Source organism: Gopherus evgoodei, chromosome 10 (assembly GCF_007399415.2).
Source record: "Gopherus evgoodei ecotype Sinaloan lineage chromosome 10, rGopEvg1_v1.p, whole genome shotgun sequence".
In the NCBI taxonomy this organism is placed as follows: domain Eukaryota; kingdom Metazoa; phylum Chordata; order Testudines; family Testudinidae; genus Gopherus; species Gopherus evgoodei.
The window spans coordinates 31,618,625-31,640,074 of NC_044331.1; the positions used below are offsets into that span (position 1 = coordinate 31,618,625).

General features: G+C 39.5%; 1 protein-coding gene across 7 annotated transcripts in view; it reads right to left on the reverse strand.

Moving 5' to 3' along the window:
* Nucleotides 1-21,450, reverse strand: part of OTUD7A (OTU deubiquitinase 7A) — a 267,788-nt gene that overhangs the window by 196,365 nt on the left and 49,973 nt on the right. For 4 of the 7 annotated variants that reach the window (XM_030578509.1, XM_030578508.1, XM_030578513.1 and 1 more), the window contains one exon: nt 1,510-1,623. The gene's annotated coding sequence lies outside the window, so the exon portion shown is untranslated. Of the gene's footprint in view, nt 1-806; nt 876-1,509; nt 1,624-3,204; nt 3,288-4,413; nt 4,464-21,450 lie in introns of those variants that run through there. The other 3 variants (XM_030578510.1, XM_030578512.1, XM_030578511.1) reach the window with 3 other exon arrangements.

Below are 21,450 nucleotides of genomic sequence, written 5' to 3' on the forward strand. Positions count from 1 at the left end.
TTGTGAGATCTTTTTGAAGTTCTTCACAGTCTGCTTTGGTCAAACTATCTTGAGCAGTTTAGTATCATCTGCAAACTTTGCCACCTCACTGTTTACCCCTTTCTCCAGATTATTTATGACAGATTTCTGTTAAGGTTGCATAGCATCATATAAAGTCATTGCCATCTGTATGTCGAGCCATTTGCCTCAACGCGGTGTGCACATTTAATTGTGAGCATCAACCATAATCTCAGTTTTGCTTTTACTCTGATTACAATGGACCACTTGCTCTGTTCGAATTGACACGTTACTGTTTTTAATATTTAGTGAGAGTTGAATGTTGTTCTAATTGGTATATGTACTTGTGGGGGGGAGGGGCGTAAACTACTACAGACACAAAGAAGAAGGGGAGCACGATCAAGTAAATTTGAGAACCACTGCTCAGTACATGGTCAATTATTTAAAATTACAAAAATCAAAACTGCAACATAATCAGCTCACCTCGTCCACCTAGCTGGGGAACATACTAAAACACTAGTGCTCCCAGACATTGGCCTACAGCTTAATCTTACTTCAAAGGCCAATTGAAATAATTCAGCTTTACAGTTTGCCCTGAAATTTGGCAAACTCAAGGTAGTTTGGACCGGGGTTGGGGCCCAACCCTCAGCTCTATGGAGACTGCCCGGCCAGGCGGTACATGCTGTATTCTAGTTTACATTTCACTGCTGATGTAGCTTTGTAAAAAAGAATATCATATAAAGCACTTTTCATAAGTGAGTTTATTTTATAGGTCTCGGTACTTTACACATATATGGAAGCAATCTCACCTCCATCTCCATATTGACAAAGATCCTCAGACACAGCACAACTGGTACGGTTTTCACTGCACAGGGGCACTAGGCAGACAGAGGAGGGGGAGGCAGGATTAGAGAAGATTGCATAGGGGTCTGCCTGGGGGGCTCCATGCACTTCACCAAGTGGGGTTTGGGGTGGCAGGACCAAGATGGGGGAGGAGTGGGACAAACGTGCGGCCAGTAAATCTCTAATGAGAGTGGAATTCAGGAGCAACTGTTGCATAAGGGTTGTTGTGGTGCCACACTTGGGGCTTGGAGAAGGAATCCTCTCTAGCGGCACTCCCTTGCACTACACCTGCTGACTCAGGGTTGGCATGGGAAGAATATTTGTCCTATATTATCTTTCACCAGAAGACTGTAAAACTTTTTACAGTTAATTGAACCCCCTGTCCAATAGGTATTAAGTCCATTTTCAATATGGGTAAATTGAGGCACAGAACTCAAATTGACTTGCCTGAGGTAATACAGCAACCCAGCAGCAGATTTAAGCACAGAATCCAAGACACCTACCTCTGCAGCTTCTTCAGAGTCTCTGAAAAAAACCTTTCCTGTCTAGAACTCTAAACATACAGGGGGAAAAATCTCTTCAGACCCCCACCCACACACACACTCACCATATTCATAATACATTTCAGAAACGGAATATGGGGTGGGGGAACACAATAGCCACAGATACTCACTTTCCAGTTGTTTCCAACAGCAATAATGTTTCCAGATTATGTTGTCACATTGCTTAATATCAGGCTTCTAGAAGCTGCAGAAATAGTTCCAGTCCTGTCTACCCTGTAAACTAGATAACAAGAGAGAGTATTGGAACAGTTGCCTTTCCTTCAAATCAATCAAAGGGCACATATAAGGGGAGAGAGATATTGCTATAAAATCATCTGCAACTTCATTACTAACCAGGCTACTGTAGCTCTGCTGTGCTGTATTGGTAGAAACAGCTTCCAGTTAAAAATATTTGCAAATGCACGAACAAAATTATTGAAGTCAAATAATTTGCATTTTTATATATTTTGAGGATTTTTTAATAACACAAATTAGTAATAATACAAGCTGTTGATTTTCTTGGCACTGAGAGATCCAAATATTAAATTGTGTGCATGGTATTTTACAAGGTGGAAAAGGCAGAGATCTGAATCAATCCCCAAAAATAGACCTTGGGCTACATGACAAATCTATACACCTGTTTTGAAACACCATACAAAGCAGCAGGGCTCATATAGCAAGACAATGTCTTGGGAGAAAGCCATAAATTGGTATTTCACATAGATACCCTACTATAACTAATTACATCTCTGTTTAACTTTAGAGAGAATATTTTCACTACCTCCCATTTATTGAAAAGAAAATGGTATTTTATTAGTTTTTTGACTGAGCTGTCTGACTTTGACTATTAGCTCATTAAAAGCTCATTTTGCAGTACTACTTTCATTAAATGAATAAATTCCAGGGAGAAAAAAATGCAGAATTTAATACAAGAAGAATCACGACACGGTAATTCTCTTTACCTCTGTAAAGTTAATTACAAGATGTCCCTACACAACTTAAAAAAAAATCTCCTGTAACAATGGAAAGTATAGATTAAAAACAGGGGTAGGCAACCTATGGTACTGGTGCCAAAAGCAGCACACGAGCAGATTTTCAGTGGCACTCACACTGCCCGGGTCCGACCACCAGTCCCAGGGTCTCTGCATTTTAATTTAATTTTAATAGAGCTTCTTAAACATATTAAAAACCTTATTTACTTTACATACAACAATAGTTTAGTTACATTTATAAACTTATAGAAAGAGACCTTTCTAAAAACATTCAAAGGTAATTACTGGCACGTGAAACGTTAAATTTGAGTGACTAAATGAAGCGCGGCACAATCACTGCTGAAAGGTTGCTGACCCCTGGATTAAAACATCCTAACATTAATTAAACATTATCATTAAATTCAAATACCAACCTTTTCATGGCTATTTTGAAAATAACTAACGTGTAACTGAATATTGGAGTACTGGCTTTTTTTTTAGTGTGACAATTAACTGTTTATCCAAGTATCAAAAATGTGTTATACTAGAAGGCTGAAGGGAAAACATTTCATTCTGAGTGCAGCTCTTTATATTCTCTTCTCTCAAGTCATCGCCATTACAGGTAAGTTATATTAAAATACAACTTTTGCAGACAATGGAGAATCAATAGATTAATTAATGAATGTGTCAAAATAATTTGTAATTGACTTAGTAGTTAATATGAGAAAAGGTCATTTTTCGAAACCTCAAGTCCTTATTCATATAGGGCTTGATCTTACAAAGAATTAAGCATATATGAGTAGCCTCACTGACTTCATTGGGACTGTTCACATGAGTAAAAAGTTACTCACATGCTTCAGTCTTTATGGGATCAGGCTCTTAGAATATATAGACTGAAATCCTAACTCTTCAATGTGGCCAGGATTTCACCCATGTAATCCTTTCAAAACTTCAATTTCTGATAAGTAAAGAAGTAAAAAGAAACAAATTCAGGAGAGACCAACCAACAATAGTTTGAGCTATTGCTGTTGATAAGAAGGCTAAAATCATCAGTTTTGTTCATTCCACCTTTCCCCCCCCCCCAAAGAGGATACTGTTTATCTTTTAGAACACCTGAAAAGTAACCTTAATTTTAGTTTAAAATGTTCTGGTAATCCACATTTACTCTAGCAAGTGCAGAATACAATTAATAGATCTTGCATATGATTCAAAATACAGGTCTCTGACTTTCCTCTTCTGACATTTCCACAGTATTTCCATATCAGACAGATTTGAATCTTCAACTACTTGGTTTAATGAAAGTTTCTCAAGCTTAACTGTCTAAGATATTACATCATCTGGACATATTGTCTTATATCTTATGTTAATTCCAGCTCACCTACAGTCATTTAGCTTTATGAGCAGAGGAAATATGAATTTTTTTTGCAATAGCAACAACCAAATTATAGCATGTTTATACAACTCCAGACACTTAATGTTTTCATACTGAATAGATCTGCAATGTTTTATTAATTTTAAAAAGCCTTGTTTTGAATTTTTATACAATTTCAAAAATTTAGGATACTGACAAAAAACTGCAACATGAAGAGACACATTCCTGGAGGCCTTTAAGATATCAGACAACAAAGAGTGTTTGGATATGCGCACAAGTATGGGCGTGCACACACACACTTACTTAAAGGAAGAAAGACTTAAACAATATTTTTTGCTACAGAACTGCACACATTAGCAGAGGAAAGAAAATTAATGAATTGATGCTGTCTGAACTCAGGTGACACTATTTTAAAAGAATATTAAACAAAAACAATGAAAATTATTCTTTGCCCTTGCTCTGACTTTGCAGACTATAGTTTGACTTGATTTGACAGCAAAAGTCTAGCTACCGTTTCATTGCCAGGCTTCATTCCAATACTAGATCAACTTGCCACATACAGTTCCATCGTCAAAAATAATAAAATATCAGTTTAAAACAATAAAATCACACTGCATGAAGCTAAAATACCCTAAATACAAAAACCCCAGTCAAATCAGCACACACTGATTAACAAGGAGTACCTTACCATACAACAAAGCTCTTGATCACGAGCATGATGGGGTCTTTCAGGATTAGCACAGGATGTGGAGATGGAACATCATCATGGAGCCATCTCTGAAAATTCACAGCATAAATCCAGGTCTCTTATTGATTTTAGATTTTCCCCCAGAGACTCATTTGCTTTGAAATCTCACTTTGCTAAATGAAGCACGTTGCCACTCTCCTGATAATGTTACAAAATCCATTTGGCGGTACGTGAGATTTCTCTGTGAACACTGGGAACCTTCTGTTGTTTTAAATGATCACAGAACCTTTGTTCCCACTTGACCAATTCCTTATAAGCGAGTGTTTCAGACAAAAAAGAGGTTTACAAGCTGCCTCCGCAGAATGCTATAATTGAGCCATGTACCGTAACTTCAATTAACTGCACTGCACTTAACCAGTCCATCTGTGTGTCTTACGGGTAGCTTCTTGGGGGTGGAAGAGTGAGTGGGAAAAGGGATGGACAGACTCAAACAGAGATTCTGAAACATGCTGAAGCCTGCGCTTAGCTGGCTGATCAGCTGTGTATCGTGAAATGCCAGCAGAGCAATCTGACCTCTGTAGAAGAAGAGAGGACATTAAGGAAAGGAAACATGACCAGAGGAAATTTTTTGTATGACTTAATAGCTGGGAAAAAATGAATATTTTGCAACATACAGCTCAATACTTTCAAAATAACCTTTCTATGAAACAGAAAAATATATAATCTAAGGGGGTTTTCTTAAAAAATAAGAACTCAATCTGCTAGTTATCTGCAGACAAAAAAAATTCAACTGTCTTTCCTATTTTTCTGAGATGCATTAAGTGGAAAATGTGATGATTATATGATGAGTTGTCACTCAGCTACAACCCACTCCTATTACTCAGTACATCTGCTTTAAATATTCAGTCAGCTCAGCTTCCTTTTATATTCATTACATTCAAGCATTCTCAATTGTCCCTTATCACATAGAACAGGTTCTGCCCTCACTGGCCTACACTGATTTATCCTCTTATTGTTTTGTTGTAAACGAGGAGTGAATAAGGAAGAGAATGGGAAACCTATTTCATCATCATTTGGATTTCCGCATTACGTATATTTTTGCTGTGGCCTTCCTTTTGATCTGCAAAATACTAAGGGTGTGTGGTATAGTGCTGCATGTCACATATTGAAAGTGACTGTACTTTGTGCAAAATAGGAAAAAAACCAACAACTTTTCCTTATCTGCTTTCAGCAGGTAGATTAAAAAGATTTAAGATATAAAACGTATTTCCTTCATCTGTGGTTCCAAGCCCACATATAACTTGGTTGATCAACTTCTTTACAGCTTAAATATCTTAATACCTTGAGAAAACTTCCTGGTCCCACTGTTATCTGATACCTGCTTGCCAAAGGCAGGTTTCATTGTCTCCCTAGGCACCTGAGCAGGTAGGGGTTAGATCTTCCTAATTCAGACGGCTTAATTAAAAGAAAGTTGATGTGGCCCAAGGACAAGTTCTCAAGTTGTTTGTGGATTCTCCAACTTTATTTGAATTTAAACCATCAGCTGATCTGGGTAAACCACACAGCACAGCTACCGGCAGTGTCATTCCACTGTGGATATTCAGCCAGCCACAATGGCCTCAGAGACAATTTTGTTTGTTTATTTTTAAAGTGGAATGGAATTTAAACTACTCCTCTCCACACCACGCAACCTACTGAGAAACAGGGCCTGGATGCCAGACTCCTTGTCTCCCCTACTCCCTGTAGAAGAACTGAGATGAGGAGAGATTCAAGCTGCAGCAAATATTGAAGTTCGCCCTTCACCATGCTATGCCAATGCACAGGACCATTGCCTAAGCAGCCCTCCAACTCTCTCAGTTCAACCTTTGCTACACTGCAGTCCACACAGCTAAACCTTCACAAGTTTCAGCAATTTTGCTCTATGAACCCAGGAACTAGACCTCCTGGTTGCCAAGAAGCAATTAAAAGATCCACACACCTGTTTGCCAATTCTGCCTATCCAGAAAAAATCCATTCCATGTCCCAAAAGGGTGACTGGCCAAGAAGTTAACACACTGGGCAATCCAGCATACCTAACTTAAGGATGAGGCTGAGTAAGTGTACCAAATACTGGCTGCCCATACCAGGAAGCCTCCCTTATACTCTTCCCACATCTTGCCCACTGAGATCCCAAAAGATTAGGGTGACCAGATGTCCTGATAGGGACAGTCCCGATTTTTGGGTATTTTTCTTATATAGACTCCTATCACCCCCCAGTCCCTGTCCCGATTTTTCACAATTGCTGTCTGGGTATCCTACAAAAGATAGACTTATGTCATGTAACCAACAGTAATGTGAGTGGGGAACAGGGAGAGAGATTCAACCCTGCCTCCCCATACACAACACGCACAACCCCTTACCTGTGTCTCCTTCCCCAGTGCAAGCACCAGGATAGCCCAATCCCCTGGATAGGTGCTAAGGCGGGAAATGGTACAATGAGCCACTCAGAGGAACTCCAGCTGCTTCCAAGAATGCCTCCCTATCCCCAAACCTAGCAGGGGTGGATGGAGTCTCTGTTTCCCTCAACCCAGCCAAAACCCCACACCCTGTTGAGCAGGATGAGTATTTTATCATCACAGAACACTGGCCAATTTGTGCACTGTTGATTTCATAAGCAAGATGTACATGAAATGATTAAAGGAAAATGGTGGTCAGATTTTAAAATAGGTGATAAAAATCCTCATGCTCAATAGAACCACATTGTTGCATAAATATATTCTAATTAGATTATATATTTACTTGAATTGCATCGGCAGTCAAGCAAGTTTGTCACCAGTGAATAATATATTATTGAGTTTTCTACAGTCAGTCACTCAAGTTCTTTTGTGGACCCAAAATATATCAATGTGTGTCTGTAGCCAGAGCCAAAGTATCCAAATAATTTGCATTGAACCAGAAACAAGATCTAGGATTTAAATCAGTCAACCTGAGAAAACTGTCCTTAACTTCTTCAATTTATTTAATACAATACCCAATGGATCACCAACAACATTTGAAAGCATGCAATAAAAAGGCTATGCTATAACAACAAAATGGTAGTTTAGCATTAGGAGATATATTTTTAAGGGTATGTTGTCAGTAGCATCTAGGTGTCTTACTGGATGCTTATCGGGGGTGACAGGTTTGCTATCTACTATCAGCCATGGGGTCTTTACTTCCACTTCTGTGCAGTTAATTAGAAGTTTACTTCCCATTAGTGTTACAGGAAATTTCTGCCTAAATTCCCTGTCCATTAAGGGGGAAATAGTTACTTCTTTTAATGGCCACTGGAGCAGACAATATGGTTTCTCCAGAAAGTTACTAATTATTTGAGATTTTGGACAAATTAGACATCAGGTGGAAAGTGACCTATTCTCGTGGTTTCTGGAACCCTTCTAAATTTGGATCAAACAAAGATTCAAGAGAGCATACAGCCCTTGAAGTTCAAAAAGGTTCTGGTTTTGAATAATCTGATTTGACCCTGTGATCAACAAACTGAGAACCCATAGGAAGATTCACCCCAGTTGTTGGAAACTGCCAGGGGACTGTGGCCATATTTGAGAACACAATGTGATCTACGCTCCCTGGAACCTGGCCCAACTAACCCCAGACAGCACTGATTCATCTTTATTTTACTAGACACCAGGGCCGGTGCAAAGATGTTTCATGCCCTAGGTGAAACTTCCACCTTGCACCCTCCTCGCCCCTGCCCTGAGATGCCCCCCCTTGCGGCAGCTCCCCACCCCGAGGCACGCCCCCCACCCCAGCTCACCCCTGCTCTGCGCACGAGCACAAACACCCTGAGCACGCCGTCGCTGCTTCACTTCTACCATCTCCCAGGCTTGCGGCAACTAAGCTGACTGGCGCCGCAAGCCTGGAAGGCGGGAGAAGTGAAGCAGCCACAGCATGCTCGGGGAGGAGGCGGGGCAGGGGTGAGCTGGGGCGGGGAGTTCCCCTGCATGCCGCCCCTCCCCTTACTTGCTGCAGGCGGCCCTACCCGCACTCCCTGCCCATGTCCCTCCGCCTAAATGCCGGCGGCGACTGGGGCGGCCGAAGATCCGGCAGCAACAGTCACTGAAGAAAATGGCGCTCCCCAAATGCCAGCACCCTAGGTGACCGCCTAGGTCGCCTAAATGGTTGCACTGGCCCTGCTAGACACCACTAGCTACAGGGATGCATAAACCCAGAGTTTGCTGGAACCACATGTGAAACCCTGACTTTCCTCTTAGCTACAGTGGAGGTGTATGCAGGTTAGAGTTAATGTGCAAGACAGGAAGGTTACCATGATAGTTTCCATTGAATAGAATGGAGATATTGCTGCAAACATCTCTCTATACTGGAGAGCTTGTTATAATTCTAATGACCACCATGTAGTCACGGTACTTGGTAACTACTGAATAGCTTGTACTATTAACTCAATTAAAGCTCAGCCATGCAATTAGGAATGCTGTACAGGTGCTGTAAGAACAACTTTTTTTGTATTTCTGTTGACTGGTGCAAAATGGTATACCGTACATCCCTCATTATGGGCCACTGCAGATGTCTTATTTGCGTCAATAGGGGGATTTGCTTGAAGAAAGACTTTGGGTGAGATTCATTCAAATTTTCATATAACTTGACCATAGCAAGAGGTTCAGCAGAAGAAGAATTACAATCTGTTCACTGCAATCTGTTCAGTGCATTGAAATAATGTGAAACTTCCATTCTTCCTGTCTATGAATGGTTTCACAGTAGCAAAGTACTCTATGAGCAAGTTCCTTCTGTACACATAAAAGAGACCGATGCAGAAGAGGAACTGATCCTTTCCGCTCCCAGGTTCAAATTGTACTTTATTAAAGTTTCCAAATGTGGCAGCAGGTTGCACCCAGACAGACAGGCTATCACCATACCATGTGTATGTCCTATGTATTCAACCCTGCGCTCACTGAAATAAACGGCAAAACTACTACTGAATCCAATGGTGCATCTATGCTGTAGCAATAAGAATGCCAGAAAATTAATATTTTTGCATTTTAGTCAAGATGAGCTAAACTTAATTGATGTCAGCTTTTGCTAACAAGCATGATTTCTCTGGTAGTCCAAGAGGGGAACAAAGCCAATTATTTTGGTAATAACTGTTGCTGTAATGAAGCCTTGCACCCCTTGGGCCACTTGTCTCTCCCTATACCCACAATGACATCAGGGAAGGGAACTGACAATTCCCTCATCTTCGAGTGGGTGCTAACGCACATTCTTCCTAATGTCTCTGCCTTCTTCAGTGTCAGAAGTCAGTTTGCATTTCAGTGGGACACCTGGCAACAGTCATCCCCAAGCTAACTGTCTATACAATCAATACTGTACAGTAACTCCTCACTTAACGTTGTAGTTATGTTCCTGAAAAATGCAACTTTAAGCGAAACAATGTTAAGCGAATCCAATTTCCCCATAAGAAATAATGTAAATTTGGGGGTTAGGTTCCAGAGAAATTTTTTTCACCAGACAAAAGACACACACACACACACACACACACACACACACACACACACACACACGTATGTGTGTATATTATATATATATATACACACACACACACACACACACACACACAGTATAAGTTTTAAATAAAATTTAATATTAGTACACAGTGATGATAATTGTTAAGCTTGGTTGAGGTGGAGGAGTCAGAGGGTGGGATATTTCCCTTACTGCTAAATGAACAACTAACAATTGGCTAACTCTCTCACTCTTCAAGGCAGCAGGAATGGAGGGAGATATGCGCATTTCCCTTAAGTACACTGCTTTGTTAATCAGATCAGCTTGCTGAGACCGCAGCTGCTACAAGCTCCCTCTCCTCCACCCTGCTCTATGGAAGATGGGGTATATGGGGTGCAGGAGCAGGGGGAAGGGGGACACCTTGACATTAGCCCCCCTCTTCCTTCCCTGCCCCCGGCACAGCAAGCAGGAGGCTCGGGGAGCAGCTCCAAGGCAGAGGGCAGGGGTAGCACAGGGCAGTGGGGGGAGGGACACAGCTGAACTGCAGGCAGCTGCTGCACAGGGAACTTAGGGAGCGGGGAGCTGACAGGGGGGCTGCCGGTCCACTCTGGTTCCAAGCCCCCACCAGCTAGCCCCAATAGGCTGCTCTTACTGCAAGCAGTAGACAAAGCAGACGGCTGCCAAATGACGTTAGAAGGGAGCATTACACAACTTTAAACGATCATGTTCCCTAACTGATCAGCAATGCAACAACGAAACAACTTTAACCGGGATGACTTTAAGTGAGGAGTTACTATATGTAAAAACAACAGCTTACTTGGTGTAGAATGGGGGAGACAGGGGGAGAGCAGGAAATCACAAAAGTCAAGCAGACTAAAATACTCTGTAAAGCATAGTTAGCTAGGCTGTAAGCTCACCCATCAGAACAGATATAGATACAAGTACAACATATTTGACTAGGTTCACTGTTCGTTTTATGCAACCTTTTAAGGTCCTTCTCAACTGTATGGATTCACATCTATAGATTCAAAAGACATTTCCAAAGGAATCTATGAACTTTTCTAAGGGAGGAGCCATATATAAAAAACAGATTAAGTAGCCCAGAAGATTTAAATTCTACAATTTCAATGGGTCTCTACCTCCCTTGGTGTGTCCGACATATAGGTTCCATGAAGCAGCTGCTAGAAGAAACCTAAGGGATCTCTCTGTATCCTAGCTGAAAACAGTGTGGAAAAGTCAAAAGAATAAAGATATATAAATTCAATATACCATAATAGCAAATAATTCAATACAGGGTGGCAAGATAGCATCAGTCTCAATTGAAATACTAAAATGAGGCTGTGTTATAAAGTGCTTTAGCAAGTATAACCTGCAGTGTTCTACCTACACACCTAGTGGGCAGGGCACTTGTGTCGGATGCAAGAGACCTGGGTTCTATTTCAGACGTCACTGGCTGATCTTGAAACAGTCACTTTACCTCTCTGTGCCTTCTCTTTCCCATTTGTAAAATGGGGATAATCATGCTGACTTCTTTTGTAAAGCAATGGAGATCTGCTGATGAAAAGCATGCTATGAGGGCTAGGTATCATCATCATCTATTGTCCAGATCTCACTAAAGAACTATTGTAAGAAATAAATTACCTGATGAACTTCTGTAAAATCAAAATATACAAATAGTGTTCAACTCAATGTCTTCACATAACCTGGTTCTGGAATTTTCTCTCTCATGAAGTCTTTTGTGCTTAGTCCTCTGGTAACAAGCACAGCACTTATTCCAATAATATCCACATTTTGTTTGAGGACTAGCTGTAGCCAGTCTAATGAGCAGTTATATTTTGCAACGCAACCAGACAGTATATTTCACAGCCCTCATTTGCACCCCAGGCAACCATGTAATATCAACTTTTGAGTCATATTCTATTTTGCTAAGGGAAAAAAAAAATTTTCATAAAAGTTGAGCCATTGCATGATCATCATATCAACATATTACAGCAATTTCAGTTGAATGGCCACTGAATATATAAGAAGAGGTATATTTATTAAAGGAAGTTTTACAAAACTTGGTGGTTGACAAATACCTATCTCCTTATTTCAGCATATTTCTATACATACAGTGTACTTTGTTAATAGGTTTTCCACTAGAAGCCTTCTCTAATATGCACTAAATATATACGTAGCATAATGGTGCATGCAAGAAATAGTAAGTGGCTAGTACTAACTGCTTATCAAAGAAACTACTATCTCCTTTCCCTTTCCATCCTGTACCAAGTTACCAGGAGCAATTAATAAGGAAAAAATATAGCAATGCATTACATTCTGCCTATCCTAGCAACTCATTCCATCTACAGCCACATCAGATCTCTTCAACCAACATGCAAGATCTAAACAAGACCACAGCATGGAACATCTTATTATAATAAAAATGCCCGGAAAAAGACTTCAAAATGAAACATTGTGCAAAAAATCCCCAACAAATGCTGCATATTGGCTTATTTCACAATTCATCTGATGAAAGAGACATTTTCACTATGGATACATTAAAATAAAATGAGTAAAAACAAGGAAAAAAATGAATAATTCCATACAGCAGATTATGATTAATACGCCTAAAATACAACTATGCTTATCTCTACAAATAGGTAATGTTGTTGTAGCGGTGTCGGTCCCAGGATACGAGAGAGAGAGACAAGGGGGTGAGGTAATACCTTTGACTGGACCAACTTCTGTTGGTGAGAGAGACAAGCCCTGTGTAGCTTAAAAGCTTTTCTCTCTCACCAACAGAAGTTGGTCCAATCAAAGATATTACCTCACCACCTTGACTCTCTGAGCATTGAAAATTACTTATTTTAAAAATGCTTCAGATAGCAAAATACAAAAACAAAAAAACTGAACAGAAGCCTGCTGTCTTTTAATGCTGATGTGTAGATGACCATCTGTTCAGTTTTTGACAGGGTTATCCATTGACAGAGACATAGGCAAAGAGATGGTATGAAAATTAATTGAAAGAAGAAATTTTAAAAATCTGAAATAATTCTTTAAAATCCTTAGAAAACTATCTATAAGTAAAAAAATATAGACTGATATTTGAAAAGGTTCCGTATGATACAGTCATCTGCGTGTAGTGTTCTTTGCTTAGCAGCATAATCTCAGTTCCATACAAAGGGCTTGAGACATAGAATACCTGTTAAGATTACTGAGAGCTGCTCAGCTAAAGCCCAGAACATTTATTTAAGAATATTTTCCTGAGACATAGTGGAGACATGTATGGTTGCAGAAACCTAACATTTTTTGTTTAACTTAATCCATTCAGCTCCAGTTGCTTATGGGAAAAGTAAAGTCTCCTCAATTTCATGAACAGGACGGTCGCTTATAGAGACATTGTACATGTTATATAAATGAACATACTAATAAAACGATGCATGATTTACACATAAAATTGTGCCTTAATAAAGCTGCAACACCACTACATTTTATTAATTTCTATTGAAAATGAAGAGAACTGGAAAAAACCCTGGCATAGCAAATCTTTATCAGGTTCATTAGTTTATTTATCATGAAAAAGTGACATGTATTTCAGATACAGAAAGCAGTAAGGAATAAAGTAGCATCATAATTTTCTAATAATTATTCCCCACAATGCAACTAGTGTTTCCCTCTTGAACTTAACTACTCTCCTCTAATGCAGGTACCACAGGGATGGGGCAGTGGAATGCCGCAAAAGGAGACTACAGCAGATTAAAACAATCAGAAGGAGACACTTGTTCGTTTATGTACCACAAATTGTCAGTACACTGCACAGATTATGTTAGAATAGACCATTAATAAAATAAATTTACAAAATATACAGTAGCATAGGGAATTGCAGGTTTTCCCTCTATACTGTGGGCATTTTACATCCCCCTTTCTCTCAGTACTGAGATTAGTTTCTTTCTAAAACAGCAGAAAGAGAAAGAGTATTATATATATATATATACACACATGGAGACAGAAAATTGGAAGAGACCAAAACAAAAGATTCTGACATCTTTACTCATATTAAGCAATTTCTCCAGGATTAGTCCCATTGATTCATGTCACTATCACTTGTCCTATTAATAATGTATTTTAAAATAGTACCTGAGCCCCAAACACTTTGCCACATGACCAGGATTATTCTTATTGCCAGTTGCACTCAAAATCTGTTGCCTGGACATGAACATTGCAGAACTATTGCCAGCTGAATGGACTGTGCACAAAAGTAATTGTTAAAACATGAGATTATTGCAGTGCAGTTACTTAAAATCCATATCCATGTAATTTATGTCACTTAAGTACTGCTTTCATATGCCGTGTACTTTATTTGGCAAAGCAATAACCTGGAAATAGTTATGTAACTGAAAGTCACTCTAGTGAACTGTAGCTAAGTTTCAGAGTAGCAGCTGTGTTAGTCTGTATCCGCAAAAAGAACAGGAGTACTTGTGGCACGTTAGTCTCTAAGGTCCCACAAGTACTCCTGTTCTTTTTGTAACCAAGTTAGCTCATTGGATACCCTGTAGAAGGGCAGATCACATAGTATATAATCATTTGTTCAAAGTTTTTAAAATCTAATTTAAAGTATTCTGTCCTGCTGTACATCAGAACAAGTGTGGGCCACCATTAGAGGTCTATTAGGTTTTTAGCCTATCCAAGATACAGTACAAGGGCATATATTTGCTTTCTTAAGGGTAGGTATGTAAATTTGTCTTGCTGACAGCATTACGGTGACCAGATAGCAACTGTGAAAAATCCCTACGGGGGTGGGAGTAATAGGCCTCTATATAAGAAAAGGCCCGAAATATCAGGACTGTCCCTATAAAATCGGGACATCTGGTCACCCTAGACAGCATGCTGGCTGTTAGTTTGTTTAGGTTTTCAACTTGTTTATCCCTTCTTTCTGAAATGCAGTCTGAGCCAGGGAGCCTGACAGCACTGAATTATGAGAAGTTTAGAAAGAATTGTATGCAGATGGAGGAAAAATACCGTATTACCTTATCAACATCAATATTAACATAACCTAATACAAGACAACAAAATTATATTTATGATGACTATGTGTAATCACATAAGACCCTGGGGTAAAACATCTCCCAGATTATCTGGCCCAAATTAACACTACCTTTCTTTTTTATATACCAAGATTTAATGAAAATAAACTAAACTTCATAGGCTATCCTTAGACTCTACATTTATTTAGCTCCTGGAAAGGCATCAGCCCATATATTTTGTCAACCCCATCAAAATAGAAGAAGATCCTTTCACAGACAAGTGGCAGGTGAGATACTCTTCATTTTCACTCTAACAGTTTGTGCTGGAAATTACAATAGAAAATTATATTTTGGCAAAGTAATTACAGATGAGTAAAGTGAAAAAGGATCCAGAAGGCAGACTGCCTAACAGTCAACAGAAAAAGTCTGCCATCAAACAGCTGTAAAAGCTGTTCCAGTCAAGTAGTACAGAGTCTCTGCCTGCAATCCCCAACAGAACAAGAATCATAAACAAATAGGCCAGCAGTGGACAGCATTTAAAGAACTAAGAGACACAATTTCAGCCATCTGAACACAATTGGGCCAACTACTGAAAGCCAATTAAACACTAAGCTGGACACTATATGGTACAACTGACCACAGCTAACTCTTCAGGTATAATTTTGCCAACCCCCCATTCCATCAAATAGCGCAGAACAACTACAATTATTTATTTAAACATATCTATTATACACAAATAATCATAGTACCTAGCATAATGGGGCCTTGATCCCAAATACAAATTATTATAATTGAAATACTAAAGGAAAAAGGAATACCACTTCTCTCCAGAAGGGGAAGTATTTGATACAGAAGATAGATTATAAATTCCTATTTGTTGCTTCCCTTCCCTCCCCCGTCATTTATGGCCTTTGATCTATAGAAGGTGTCACCTACAGAACCTATCCCAGTTGTAATGACACATCAGGAAAAGAATACATCCTGCCCCTACTGCCCGAAGGACTTCCATGGGTTACTACTGAGCAAGAATTTTAAGGGTTAAATTCAGGACATATCTTAAGGGTCAGACTAAGTCTAATAAGGCTTTTAAATGAAATTAAAAGGCCTTTACATACTGTACGAAATAAACCAATTAATTCTAATATAAGCCTCAGGACTATTTTAAAGGATCAACAGAATAAGATTTAAGAAAATGACAAAACATTTTGAGCAAAACACTAGCTAGATTTACAGTAGGATTGTCTTGCTTTGTTGATTGCAAATGCTGTTCAAAGCAGGTAAGTATTTGAGAACAGAAAAATGAGAAGAAGAATCCACAATGTGAACAGAGATTGCAAGATGCTTGTCAAGAATGCAATGCAGGCACTGCCCTAGAAAACAAATCGTTAGACCAACATGCAGTGTTAGTAAAGAGAAGGGTGCAGTTCACCCCATGTCCTATGGAAAGGATATTTAAAAAAAAAGCTTAAACCAACTCTTACTCATCATTCCTGTCATACCTAATGCTTTACAAATTGTCTATGGAGGAGCCTCTGAATTTCAGCACCTTGGGTTATGAACCACCCAGCAACTCCTTAACAGGCAAGTAACATTACACAAAGGCAGAAAGCGAGGATCATCCAGGCTTAAAGTGGATAGAGGGGCAAAGGGCAGCGGAACTATCCAAAAAACTGGAAAAAGAAACCCAGGGAAAGCAGCAGCCTTGGAGGGGGGCAGGACGAGCAGTCTACTGAGGAGGGTGGCTTGTCCATGGGCCAAACTGCCTGCTCTCAGAGATGAAGTAGACTAGAAAAATCCTGTCACAGGTTAGTTAAAGAGAGCTGAACACAGAAAGCTTGAGCTAGCAGACGGGTGGAAGGTGTTGCTGCTTCCCCTGAGATCTCTAGTAACAGAGGGTATGTCAGGTTCAAAGAAGCACAAGCCTCAGTTTCCAAGAATGAAAGCTTGTCCCATTAAATATCTCTCTGACAAGATTTCCTAATAGCATGAAGTATTCTTTTTTTCTGGAGGAAGAAAAAAAATACCATTTTCTGACCAGCTCTAGTAAGTAGTTTCCTGAATATTCCAAGTTTAAGGTTTCTTATTCTACTGTATGTTATTGGCCTTATAAACACAATTAATAAATGTTTTCATTAAGTCTCTGAGTACACCATAATTGTGTATCCTGTCAGTCATCTTACCACACATCCAGTACTACGGAGAGATCTTTGCCTAAATCCTGGGGTCAGAAAGACATAAAAAAGTGCTTCAACAGAACATAGTTAACTAACTGTCCCCATAACAAGCCAAGCAGACAGAACCACTGAAATTCAGCACTGGGAGACCGACAGAACTTTAGGCTCTATCATATGGACAAATACTGAATGGACACAGTAACAAAATGTCTGGGACAGAAATCTGACTTAGCAGGAATCAGTTCTAACAATTCAGGGCATAAATGGATGTTTATAGGAAACCTCTCACTCAAGACTGCACAATTGTTCAGGTGTTTTATGAAAGCTTTTACCATCTTGAAGATTAGATGTACTTTCAGTGATTGACATCTGACACACCACACTTCTTTTGGTGGTATGTAGCTGTGGTTGAAATCTTTGCACAAAATATGCCTTGTGAGATATCATTTAAAAGCTAACAACACTGATTATTAATATTCTTGTGTAATCTATGTAGGAAATGCATATTATGAATTATAGACATAAATTGAAATTATTACTAAAAGATGTTTACCAGACAAGTCTAGGGTGGGAGTAAACTTTTTTCAAAGACAAAGGGCAAGCGGATACCTCCAGCCAGATGTCGTCAAAGTTGATCACCAAATACCTGTCAAGTGGCCATTCTTGGGCAATGAAGGAGGGCAAGAAAAGATCAATCTGCATATTAGCAAAAAACAACATGGAACCTCTTTCACCATGACACTCCATGTCCCTTTCCTCACAGTTGAAATGAGCTTTATCTCAGGGTAACCCTCCGGAAAATGCATTTCAAAGGGTGACTGGACAATAAAGGTGAGGACAAAACACACCCCAGGATTTCTCTCTCTCTCTCTGTCTTTCACCTACGATAAAGGAACCAGTCTTTGCACTTCGGAGGGAGATCCTGACCAGATAATTTGATCAGCTGTAGTTGGGAAATACGTGGCAAGGATTTTTACCTTGAACCAAGTCTAGATTTTAAGTTTAGGTATCAGAAAGCATTTTATCTTTATGTCTCTTATAAACATTTTGACTTTAATACCTTATACTCACTTACTCTCTCTTTGTAGTTAAATAAACTTGTTTTAATATTTAATCGAAACTAATCCAGTGTTGTGTTTAAACTGAACTGTTTGGTAACTCTGGTTAAAGTAGCAAAACCTGTTGAATACTGACCTTTTACAGGGGCAATAGACCTATAATATCTGAACTGTCTAGGCTGGAGAGGGATGGACAGCACAGAACACACATTATGGGAAAAATTCAGGACTTGGAGTGTGTTGAGGTCACTCTGCAAATAGTGACCAAGGCTGGTGGAAGCCAGAGTGCGATTGGAGCATTGCTGATAGGCTGCTGAACCAAACCTGCAGCTATAAACACAAACACTCAGGGTGTTACTTGCTTGCTGGTAGGTTGCTTGTGAGTGGCCTTAGTTGGGAGCTACAACAGGAAAGCATTATGAGGCACCCAAGGTTGTGGAGCAGGCAGTGACGACCCCTCACTGGTGCGGATTGCACCCCGGAAAGTGACAGTAGACAGGGCCAGCTCCAGGCACCTGCCCAGCAAGCAGCTGCTTGGGGCAGCCAATGGTGAGGGGCGGCACAGCCGGGTCTTCAGCAGCAGACTCTTGGAGCGAAGGACCAGCCGCCGAATTGCCACCGAAGACTGAAGTGGCAGCGGTAGAGCTGCAGATCACAATTGTGGCTTTTTTTCTTTTTTTTTTGCTGCTTTGAGCGGCAAAAACCTTGGAGCCGGCCCTGACAGAGTATATACCTGGGTAGCCCATCTAGTATGGGTATAAATAGCAGCGTAGATAGTGATGCACTACTTAGATGAGTAAAGGTATGCCTGAAGCTTGTGGGTATGTACTTGGGTATACATCCTACATGGCTCTCAGCTCACCCAAGTGGTGTCTTCCAATCTATGCTTTTTTTTTTTTTTTTTTTTTTAAAGCAGCCAGCTCCCTGCTGATTCCCTGTCAGAGCCTTTCACTGACACATGTAGCTACACACAGCAGCATGGATGCAGCATATTTATCAATACAGCAGGCAGGTACATGTACACTACACATCACTGCCAGGGGTGCGTACTGTAGATGTAGCTTGGAAAAAAAAAAAGACAAGAGAGTAAGATTTTATTATCTGATGCATTATTGCAAATTGGGTGCTGTAGTTCATTTCAAAAGTCTTCTTTGTCAAGTTTCAGCCAGGAGTAAATTTAGGAACAGGGGAATCAGATTATAATGTAAATGCCAATCCAGCCTTTAATCAGCCACAACATCCATGATTGTAATTATTATAGACACTTCTGAATATTTTTGTAAAGTAAACCAAAATTACAGTACTACACCAGGACTAAACTAAAGTACAGTCTTCCAAACAGAAGGAAAAGGTAAAAACATGGTATAGTCCAATGTAACTCCTAAGGACCTAACATCTGGTGGGTTGTTTTGTTTTGTTTTAATTCTGGTACAAAGTTCTTGCTATGCAGTAAGTCTTCGATATTCGCTATTTAGGTACATTGGGACAGTGTGGCTTGCCAACTTCATCAGAATTATTGCAGAAGTAAATTAGCATGCTGTAGGAATTCCTTTATACTGTGGCTTTACTCTCCTGCACGTCTGATCATTACACTTCATTGCTTATCATTTGAAAGAGTTCTAATGCAAATAGTTTTTTGGCAAATCTGTTTTACTGGACTGCAAATGTAGTGGTTTGTTGATCAGGTGTTATTAGGTGTTTCATCAGCTAGTGTTTAATATAATGGCATAATTAATTAAAAAAGCAGTGTACAGGTCTGCTGGCATGAGGTGTGTCAGGATGACAAGTTATACGTAGGCTTGGTAGAATTGATTTTTATTTTTATAATTTCAACAGATAATATTGATGTTTATTTTCAAGCATTTTTTCAATTTTCATCAACTTAAATTTTCACAGTTGCACTTAAAAAAATTCTTAAAACCCATAATTTTAATGTTATCAATTTAACTTTTCCACAGTTGTGACAAATTATGGGGAGAATCAGACAATGACAGTAGATGTTGAGATTCAAAAGGTTTCAGCTTTATAATCATTAAAATACAAAAACTGTCTACATCACATATCAAAGTATACAAAGTAAATATCCTTACACCAAACTCTAATAAGTTCTCAAGCAGCGTATTTCTTACTTTGCCTATCTGTACATTTCAATTATCAATAGAAATATTTTTGGTTGGTTTGTGTATATACAGTTAAATTGATGCTTACCAACATTTACCAATAAAAATCTAAATTCTTCCAAACCTAGTTATACATACTATCATATGAGATGGAACAGTATCCCCATATTCCAGTGGTGGCTGTTTCAAATCACCAACATAAAGATTATCAATCATCTTTTTTATAACAGAAAATAATATTTAAGGTTTTCTCCTAATGCACAAGACAGGAAAGGGTATTCAGGCCCATTTTGATGCTAACAAAGGAGGGATGAGATTTTACAAAGGACTCTAATGGTATTGCAAAACTGCATGCTCCATGTGCTTGCATTTCTTTGATACCACATAAGGGTTATTTATAAAACACTAGACTTGCATACAATTCAGACTTCCCTAGTGAATAATGTTGCACTGGATAGGTGTAAAGAACAGGAGACTGACATATTGTATTCCTTCTATGTACAGTAGGACAGAACTCCCAGAAACTGCAGACAGTTTTGAATTGAATATCAAATCTGTTTCACTGGGGGCGGGGGGGAAGAGGGATACTAAGACATGAAAGATTCTCCTACATCAGCAAAAAGGCATGACAAGAAGTGCTCTCTTTTTACCTCCAGCAGTTCTGCTTGGGAACAGAACATACTATTCAAGTTGGGGAAGATTCAGGAAAATACTGTTGTACTTATGTACTACATTAGAGCTATTTAGAGAGCAATTGCTGACTAATCCAAAAGCACAGTAGGTCAAATGCATCCTTGGTGTAACTCCATGAGATCAACTAAGGTACCCTAGGGGTGAATATGACCCAGTATGTAAAGCAGCAAGAATCCTGTGGCACCTTATAGACTAACAGACGTTTTGGAGCTCCAAAACGTCTGTTAGTCTATAAGGTGCCACAGGATTCTTTGCTGCTTTACAGAGCCAGACTAACACAGCTACCCCTCTGATACATGACCCAGTATGGTCAGCTACCTGCTGCTGTCTCCCTTAAAAACAATGAAAAAGCTGGATCTGATATTTACTGTTAAGTATGAATTCTTATTGACTTCAACCAGAGCAGCCGTTTGCATGAAATGGAATCTCAGGTTTCCACAATCTACTCCGGAAAGCAGATATACTCACTTTGCTCCATTATGAAAACAAATTGAGGTTT